This window comes from Neophocaena asiaeorientalis, unplaced genomic scaffold (assembly GCF_003031525.2).
Source record: "Neophocaena asiaeorientalis asiaeorientalis breed wild unplaced genomic scaffold, Neophocaena_asiaeorientalis_V1.1 scaffold62, whole genome shotgun sequence".
NCBI lineage: Eukaryota > Metazoa > Chordata > Mammalia > Artiodactyla > Phocoenidae > Neophocaena > Neophocaena asiaeorientalis.
Window position 1 is genome coordinate 2,367,049 of NW_020175191.1, and position 10,478 is coordinate 2,377,526.

Here is a 10,478-nt window from a genome sequence, read left to right on the forward strand (position 1 = left end):
GGCGACCTGAGCTGTGACCTGAAAGACAAGGAACCAGTTCTGCCAAGATCAGCCAGTTCTGCTAGTGTATCGGTGGTGAGGGAGGATAAAGCATTTCAGGCAGTGGGAACAGCAGTAACAGAATCCCGGGGGGAACAGGTATGGTGTGATCAAGGAAGACCACAGGCTGGATTGAATGGGACAAGTGATGAGAGGACATTGGAGAGGCGGGCAGGGACTGGATCATGCAGGACCGTGGGCTTGGTGAGGGTTTTGGATTTGTTCTAACTGCATGGGGAAGTTGTTGGAGGGTTTTGAGCAGGAAATGACCTGATCTGATTTATATTTTAAACAGATCAATCAATGACACAGAAAGAAAGAAGGAGAGGGAACTATTATAGAAGAAAAGAACCTTAAAGACATAACGAAACACAATGTATAGACCTGCTTTGAATCCTTATCTAAACAGATTGTGAAAAGAGATCTTTGAGACAACCTAGGAAATTTGAATACAGACTTGGTGTCAGATGATATTAATTAATTATTGTTAGTTTTGTTAAGTGGGATAATAGCATGATTCTTAAAAGAAATTCTGTATTAGTTTGAGACGCATAATACACAGGTGTTTATGGGTGATATGCCATGATATCTAAGATTTGCTTTGACATATTACACACACACACACAAACTCACAAACAAAACAACAGAAAACTGGGGCTTCATTATACTATGTTCTCTACTTAGGTATTTTTTTTTTTTAGAATTTAAAAAAAATTTATTTAATTTATTTATTTTTGACTGCATTGGGTCTTCATTACTGCGCGGGCTTTCTCTAGCTGCGGCGAGTGAGGGCTACTCTTCGTTGTGGTGAGTGGGCTTCTCATTGTGGTGGCTTCTCTTGTTGCAGAGCACGGGCTTTAGGCGTGCGGGCTTCAGTAGTTGTGGTGCACGGGCTCAGTAGTTGTGGCGCACAGGCTTTGTTGCTCTGCGGCATGTGGGATCCTCCCAGACCAGGGCTCAAACCTGCATCCCCTGCACTGGCAGGCAGACTCCCAACAACTGAGCCACCAGGGAAGCCCCTCTACTTAGGTGTCTTCTAAAAAATGCATATGATATAACTTAAATGTGGAATCTAAAAAACTGATACAAAGGAACTTATTTACAAAACAGACCCACAGACATAGAAAACAAATTTATGGTTATCAAAGGGGAAGGGGGCAGGGACAAATTAGGGATTTGGGATTAACAGATACAGACTACTATATATAAAATATGTAAAAAAGGTCCTACCGTATAGCACAGGGAACTATATTCAATATCTTGTAATAACCTATAATGGAAGAGAATCTGAAACAGAATATACATATATCTCTGAATCACTTTGCTGTATACCTGAAACATTGTAAACCAACTATACCTCAAAAAAACTGGGGGGAAATGCATATTAAAAGTTACAAAGAAAAGAATTTGGCTGTTGTGTGGAGAATGGATTGCAGGGGACAAGAGTGGAAGCAAAGAGACCAGTCAGGAGGCCTTGGCAGTCATCCAAAAAGAGGAGAGAGGCGATGGTGGCTTAGAGTAGTGTGGTAGGGTTAGGGTAGAGATGGGAATAAAGATAGAGATTTCAGAGATAGACCCAACAGAGCTTGCAGGTTGGATGTGAAGGCTAGGTAGCAGCCTGGGTAAGACTAATAAGAAAGTGACACTGGGGACGATGCAGGAGCTCATTTTTCCACCCCAGGTCTTTCATTCTCAAACTAGTCCCCACTAGATTGGGGATGGAGAAATGGGGACCTAAAGCTCTTTCGATTATTCATGTCACAGGTCAATTTTATGTTCTTGGCTTTGGGGCTGGGCTGAGCCCAAGTTAGTAGTACAACTGTAGGGAGCTAGCAAAGAGGCAGGGAGAACTGGAAGACTGGCTGAAAAGTTTGGAACAGCTGCAAATTCTGTAATTCTACAAGGTAATTGGAAGAAATCACTTCCCATTAGAAGTTGTGGTCCTAAACTTCCGGGAAAATCCTTGGTTTATCTTCTCCTGGATGAAATGGTTTTTTCCATACTAGGCCATTCCATAATGCATTTCAGCAGTGGAACCCAGAAACACAGACCTCAAATTTACTCTTGGTGAGATCAACCGTGCAAACACCCGTTTAGCCGCTAGAACCACTGTGTCAGCATTTAGGGAGCTTTAATACAGCCACAAGTACTGGTGCCAGTGAAGGGACTCCTGACTGCCTGTGATCTGCTCAGAGGCAAAGCTATTTGTTGGTAGCTCTTTGTTTTTGGTGTCACCATTTTCTTTTTCCTTTCTGTACAGCTGGTAAGACAAATGGAGATGTGCGTCTGTCACTGTGGATCTATCAAAGGTTTGGATTTTCTGGATAGAATCTTGTTTAATGGAGCCAGGTCTTTTTCTGCCTGAGTTTCTTTCCCTATGTGTAAAGCATTTTGTTGTTGTTGTTGTCGCTAAAGTGCTCTGATGTCCTGGCACTAAAACACAAAACACACACACACACACACACACAAACACACACACACACACACACACACAGTGCTTTTATTGCTCGTCAAGAATGGAGGCTCTGAATGGTGCTTGGAATGCAGTTGGGACAGCGCTGTGTGAGATGAGCAGACCTCATCCCTCATAGGTGGCTGCTGCTTAGCCTGTTTTGTATTCTGTCATCCTCCCTGATCCTGCGTTTGCTCAGTCTACCCTGTCGTGTTGTTCTCTAGAAAATCAGGTCACCCTGTACCTAACTTTCCCCTGGTCAATGACTTTTAGCCACTTATTGGGCTTGTTGTGCTGTATCTAATCCTTGCTCAGCCTAGCCACGTGCGCTGCCATTAGAGAACACTACAAATCATCGCTTAAGGACCATAATATCCACTCTAATGGTTAGAACACAAGGTTGCCCTCTCCCTTGTGTCCAAGCAGCAGTTGTAAGCTCTTGGAATAGGTCCATCATTGCCTTCTTAACAAATACAGTGTCTTCTGAGTTGGGGTCTCAAATCTCACTCCTCAGAGCATAGTTTTCTTTATTTTTTTTATTTTTTAAAATTAATTAATTAATTGTTTTAAATCTTTGGCTGAGTTGGGTCTTCATTGCTGCGCATGGGCTTTCTCTTTGATGCGGTGTGCGGGCTTCTCATTGCGGTGGTGGCTTCTCTTATTGCGGAGCACAGGCTCTAGGGACGTGGGCTTCAGTAGCTGTGGCACGCGGGCTCAGTAGTTGTGGCTCGCGGGCTCTAGAGCGCAGGCTCGGTAGTTGTGGCGCACGGGCTTAGTTGCTCCGCGGCACGTGGGATCTTCCCGGACCAGGGATCGAACCTGTGTCCCCTGCATCGGCAGGCGGATTCTTAACCACTGCGCCACTGGGGAAGTCCCAGCATAGTTTTCTTTAGAGCATACTCATTCATGTGCTTTCTCTGCTACCAGAGTTTGGCACCTGCTCCCCAGCTCTCACTTATGGATTTCCCTAGTAGGAACCATCCCTAACCACTTGCCGTCAGGCAAGTCGCTTAGTATGTTTGAATCATATATCCTTCTTAAGTAAATAAGAGTAACATTCCTCCCGTCCTTCTTTCTTGGCATTGTACCAGGGCTGGGGGGGTGTGTGTGCTGGGATTATCCAGTGAGACACAACTTGTGAATATCCTTTACAAAATGTAAGACGCTGCATGAAAGTTAGCAGTCACTGTAATAACCAAGAAGCGTCTCTAGGAGGTGGGAGGTATATATACAGCAATAGCTAAGTGTGTCTCTGTTATTCAACACACCTGTATTGAGTATGTGCCAAGCACCATGATCAATAAGACACAGTCCCTGCATTAGGAACTTAAAGTCTTGTGTTATGGACAGACAAGAAAACAGATGCTTACAATTCGGAGAGATAAGAACTATGGTAATGCTAAGTCCCGTATGGGAGTGCGCAGAAAACACATCTACCCTAGACTAAGAGAACTCCGAGAAGACCTCCTGGAAGAGGTGTGGGGCATGAGCAAAGCTGAGCCAAAAGAGAGACTGGAAGACGGAGGCTTCTGGGGACTGTAAGTTGTTCAGTATGGCTCTAAGAGTGAAGTCCAGAGGTAAGGCTGGAGAGGCAGGCAGAACTAGATTATGGGGGGGGGGCGGTTGGGACATTGAGGCACTACTGAAAGGTTTTAAGAGTGACACTCAGATATGTCTAAAAGCCACATGAGGAATATTTTGGAAAGAGGGAAGACTGAATGGGGAAGATCAGTTAAAAGGCTACAGGGATAAACTAGTTAAGAGATTACAGTAGCATTCTCTAAGCTAATGCTGGAGGGTTGAAAAGAAGTAGATGGATTCAAGAGCTATTTGGGAGGTAAAAATCAATAAAATTTGATGTTTAATTAGATACGAGGCTTGGAGTAGAAGAGATAGTGAAGGGTAACACCCTTATTTCCAGCTTGACGAACTGTATGGATGGTGGTGCCATTTACTCAGGTCAAGATCATGGAAGGAGAAGGATGGCCATATAGAAAGATGATAATTTCAGTTTGGGCTGTGACTCATTTTCAGGGCTTATGGAGTCCATGTAGAGACAGACATAGTATTTGGCTATTCTGATATTTATTTCATGATGCTTGGCTGCTCATAACTGCAGGAAGGGACAGAATTACAGAGTACATTGTTCTTACGTGACTGCCGATGCTGGCTCGACATAGAACTGATGGCAGACACTGGCTGACCAGCAACTGTTTGTGTGTGGTCTGGCTCAAACAAATGAGTGATGCCAATTAGATTTCGTCTCTGGAGAGTTTCAACGAAGCCACTGAATACTGCCAGTCATTAATGGACATTGGTGTTGGAAGGTCTTATAGAATCAGGGGCTGTGGTAGCAGTCACTGGGGCCATAAGTATGTTGCTGAGAGGGCAGCAAGTTGGTCCCCCATTGTCTTCCTGAAAGGCCTGAAAAGAGAGGAGGATGGAATAGACACAGACTGATGAACAACTGGGTGACCATGTCACCACTTCTGAGAGAGAAAGACAGAGACAGAGAAAGAGAAGATGTCTGGTTTATTTTCTAATTTTTACTTCCAGTTTCCTTGAGCCTGGCTGTCCTTGTTCTTTCTATTCCTTAATCTCTCTCTCTCTCTCTCTCCCTCTCTCTCTATATATATAGACACATACATACACACACTCATATATATCCACACATACATGTACCCACACATACATACACACATATATATACATATATATGTTTAAGTGTTACATAAACATATTCAAAATTTTTTATTTTAGTTCTTTTAAAAGTGTGCAACCAGAAAAGTTGTAATTAGGATGGAAATTGGTACCATTTTGGTGGTACCAATTGGTACCAATTTGGTACCAAATTGGTACCAAATTGGTGGGATTTCAAGTGCTAGAGCCTTAAGACTTGAGACCAGCTATGGTATCATTGGAATGAGACATAATAAAAAACTTTCATTACAGGATAGGAAGTTTGCAGTCTGTGATTTTTGGTGGAAAAACACTAATTAAGTTGTCACCTGCTATCCCTTGAGACCCAGACCATAGGCACACCAAAGGCGAACTTTGGGAGGCTTGATGCTTGAATGTAAGGATAATGAAGTAGATAACTTATTGCTTGAAACCTTAGATAAGGGCCAACAGCAAAGAGACAAGTTTCTGTCCAGAATACCTGTCTATGAGCAAATAAGAAAAACAGGGTGATTATGTAATTCTGGTGCAGGAAGCCCATTTTGCCTGTAGCTGGAGCTGTCTGATTACTTAGAACCAAGTCCAAAAACCAGTGGGCCCTGCCAAAGTTTGGTCTGGTCCTAATTTTCTGTCTCATTGAGTTTCTAGTGCCAAAGTTAAAAACTCTGATAGACAAAGACGGATGTTCAGGCCATGGGAAAACAATTATTTGGGAGGAGAAAGGGTTGCTGGAGAAGATGACACACCCCACAAGCTCCTCCTAGGTATTTCTCACTCTGCCTTCCCCAAGAAGAACCCTCCCACCGAGAGGCAAGTCTCACAGCCAGAGTTGGAATTTGGATAAGGAAAGACAGGTTAGGAAAGACGAACCAAGTGTTTTTCAGCTACATCCCTTCTGTACCATGTGGCATCAGCCATTAAGAGAAGGACAGTCAGATTGAAGAAGCTAATCCTGGGTTCTAAACAACAGATTTGTGGACCTGGTCCTCAGGATTCATTTGGGCTGTGAAGGATAGGCAGCCTCTCAAGGACATTGGCCTTTCTGTGCCAGCTAGGGGTTCCCTGTTGCTTTGGGATCTGATATATGCTTGGACCAGGAGCCACTGTATCTCTCTTGTCCTAGAGATTTCTTTCTTTCCTCTATTTGTCAGAGTGAATGATTTCCCCCCCTGCTGTCATCCTGGTTTTTTTCTCCATTGTTGGATATCAGGGGAATGGCAGGGGTTACATTTACCATTGAGCTCAGAGATTGCAAGAAAGCGAGCAGTCATATTTGGACAGGATCTCACAGAAATAGAAGAGGAATAGACAGAGACTGAATGTTGTGGATTTTGGGGCAAGCAAGCAATCTTTGAGATGGCCTTAGGATACTCACCAACTCTGGATGAGGAGCAGAATATGACTGTGACTTCCTGCTGTTTCTGTTGGGGAGGTGTATGATTTGTAGCTGTAAATGTGATCAAGTTAGGTGAGAGTGTCTTTGGAAATGTTTGAAGAGGGAAAGGTTCTGTGTGCCTGGCAGGGAAGCAGAAGAATGAAATTGACAGGCCTTTATTACTTGTCCTGTCCAGTGATGCTAGAGGGACAACTCTATCTATTGCATGATTGCCTCCCTCTATCGTGTCACAGCTCTTGGACCCATGATGGACACCTAACCCCGGGCATCCAATCCTATGACTTCTGTTGTCTGGATTGAGTGGATAGAATCATCCAAGCAGACTCTTTCTTCCAACACTTGCACAAGGATTCATGGAATCTATTGCCATTTGGAGTGGGCTCTGGAGTTGGGTCCTATGCACTTGGGGGTTAATGAGTAGGCAGAAGAAGATGATGGGGTGTGAGATGATAGCGGAGCAGACCCTGGAGGGTGGGGAGACAGAATTGCTGCTTCTGTTCCTAATGGGTTTCTCCTGATTTCAATTCCAGATCCTCTCATATCTGGCAATGTTTTATTTTCTGTCATTGGAGTTCATTGGATTTCTGCTTACTTTAAATCCCAAACTGTAGCAGAAATCTAGCGTTCAGGAGAGAGATCTGGGTGGAGCTATGGTTTTTGGGCCCATCCACATTTCCATGGAATCAAGACCCTGCGAGTAGATGAAATCACCTAAGGAAGGTATAGAGGGAAACAGAAAATGTTGCTTTTTTGATAATTTTAAATACTTTACATGCTTTAAAAGACACTAAGTCCCTGTGTATATGATTTTACTTTCCTGTCTAAATAACTCTGTGAAGTAGCTATTATTATTAACCTATTTTTACAAATAAGGAGAGGTGATAATGAGGGTTGAATCACTTTTCCCAGGTCACACAGCCTATAGCAATAGCAGCGATGGGCCCTGTCTTCTGACTGATCCATTTTTAATCCCCCGATAGGAACAGATAGGGACCCACGGAGCCAAGCTGTTTGCTCTGGGTAGGAATCTGGGGGAATCATTCTCCCCTTGAGGTGGGCACCACTTTGTAACTCTAAGAACCAGCATTGCCTGCTATTTGCAGAGAACTTGTCAAGAGAGTAAATGAAATGAGGGACGTTTCCTCCTCCCTGATCCCCATGACGAGCCTGCTGGTCTCCAGAGCCTTTAAAGGAAGACCACTGATGCCCCATCATCGCAGCAGGGAGGGACCTGTGCTCGAGAGTTATCCCTCCCTGGGACTTCCCTGGTGGGCCAGTGGCTAAGACTGCGCGCTCCTACTGCAGGGGGCACGAGTTGGCTCCCTGGTCGGGGAAATAAGATCCCCCACACACAAAAATGACAAAGTTATCCCTCCCAAGGTCAATTCCCAGTCCCTCTGAGATGCGTTTAATGCCCCCAAATTTTACTAGTTGGGGGTGGGTAGTGGGGGGAGATGGTAAATGGTATTTTTTGGACAGAGGGTTAGTTTGGGAAATGCTGCGTTAAATAAACATAGAGATTTCTTTACCACACTTCTCAGAGCGTTAGATGTGTTCGTGTGCCTCTCCCCAAGGAGCATATTATGGAAAGAATTTCCTAAACCTACTTGACCCCAGAAAGCTTCCGAATGTGGTTGTGTTCTGATGGGGGAGGGAGAGATACTGTGGAGGTGGGAGGCCGGAGGCTCAAACACACCTCCTGGGTAAGCAACCACCCCTCTCTATTTGCAAGCTACTGGCCTGGACGGGAACTCTCCCGACTGATGTGTGTGTGTGTGTGTGTGTGTGTGTGTGTGTGTGTGTGTTTAGCAAGTGTGTATTTGTGTCTATGCACCCACGCAAGCAGACAGAATTCCTGGCCATCAGCTCAAAGGCAGGAACCAGATTGATTTTTATCACTTAGCCCTTAAGGTCTTTCATCTCCTAATATTTGCTCAGGTCCCTTTGAGCTTTGAGGACTCCCTGTTAAATAAGGCACAGCCTGCCTCACATGGTGGTGGTGGTGGTGGTGGTGGTGGGGGGTGTGGGTGTGTGTGTGTGTGTGTGTGTGTCTCCAGTTGGTTGGAATGGGGCAGGGCAGGGTGGGAGAGCTCATTATCATTCTTATCAAAGTTGGCTTATTATATCGTTTTTTCCAATAGCTACTTTCTACTAAAATTATATTTTCACCATGATGTTTGTGATCTCATGAATTCTGTTTTTGAAAGTGCTCATTATAAAACCTTTCAATGCATATTTATTATATGTTTTAATAAAATCCTAATAAGTAAAAAAAAAGAAAAAAAAGTCTAGGAAGGAGACAAGGCAAGATAAGAGGACACTTGGGCCCTTGCTGCTGGCCCTGACCCCTTGGGGGCCCTCTCTTTGGCCTGCCCTACCTACTGAGGATGGGTTGGAGGAGCATTGCAGGGAACTTCTTTCAAATTGACACCCTCTGTTTATTTTTGCACCCCTAATTACCCTTTCAACTGGCCCTGGTTTATTTTTAGAGGTTTCCCATCCCCCTCATTAACAGTTCATACAGCTCCTGTCTCACATTTCTACCATTTATACCCTTAATTAAACACCATGGCCTTTGTTATCTCTGAATACTCACCTTGTTAGAATTTAAATGGAAAGACTCCCAGCTTTGGCCTTACTGATTCTAAGCATTCCCTCCCCCTCCTACAACCCTTTTGTGTGCCCTGGGGTTGTCGAGAGCGCTGTCTCCCCGGGGTTTTCTCTGTTGCCTTTTGGTTATTCTTTTTCATAATCAAGGACTGAGCATGTAGAAGAAGAAGGTTTGAGTGGGTGTTCTATCTTGTGTTTTGGTTTTGTTTCGCTGATTTTTTTTTTTTGGCACCCTTGGCCTCCTTCCTCTACCTCTGCCTGAAATTATGAGGAAAGAGGTTGGTTGGGATCTTTTCAAGCTTTGCCATCCAATGTGTAAACAGAACAGCGATGCTTAATTAAATGCACACCAGGACTCAGATCCCTGATCTTACACCTGCTGATCCTCCCGTCTCATCAGGCTAATTACCTTTTCCTGCTGGCCCAGTTTATATTCAAAGCTTCTTAGTGGGACTGGCCAAAGTATTGAAAGCATCTATCATCAGAGACATAGATTCCAGGTACCACTTTGCAGAGGAAAGAAGGCTGGCATGGGACAGGAGCAGCGCTTTGTCTGGTGACACTTGGTGGCACGGGTCCAGGTTTCTAGGGCAGAAAAGAAGATGCTTCCTGGGCGGTGTTTGGGGACCTGTGGAGGAGCCAGCACTTTGGGCAAGCAGCCAGTGGCCTGTCCTTCATGGCTTGGGCCCAATTTGCCTTGTGGAGCTCACAGCCTTCCCGGCAAGAGACAAACCTGTTGTCCATGCTGATGACTCAGGGGTGCAGGCTGTGATGGTGCCCCCGCCTGCTAGAAGCAGGACAGAGTAGTTAGGGTCAGACTTTTCCAGGTTTTATTCTCAGCTCTTCCCCTTGGCCTTAGACAAGTGACTTGACATCTCTTACTTGTTTCCTCATCTGTATAATGAGATAATACTAATTGTACCTACCTCCCTGTATTGATGTCAGAATTAATCAGGTAATGCAGGTAAAGAAACCGGCACGGTGACTGGCACATCATAACTATGTAACAGATAATAGCTGCTAGCATTAATATTAGTATTGTTGGAAGGTAGTGGCCATGTGGTCCTAAGTGGCCGTTCTGGACCACGGGGCAGTGGGGATACTTAGAGAACCTTCCAAAGATGTATTCTCTTTAGCCTGTTTCTCCCAGAAATTATCCTGTGTTCTGTGGATGGTGTAGGATAATTCTGAGTCATGGTGATGACGTTGATTTTAGTGTGTAGGAGAGGTTATCTACTCATTCATTCACATGCCAACTTAGCCAACAGACATTTATCAAGCATCTACTATGCAAGGTGCAGT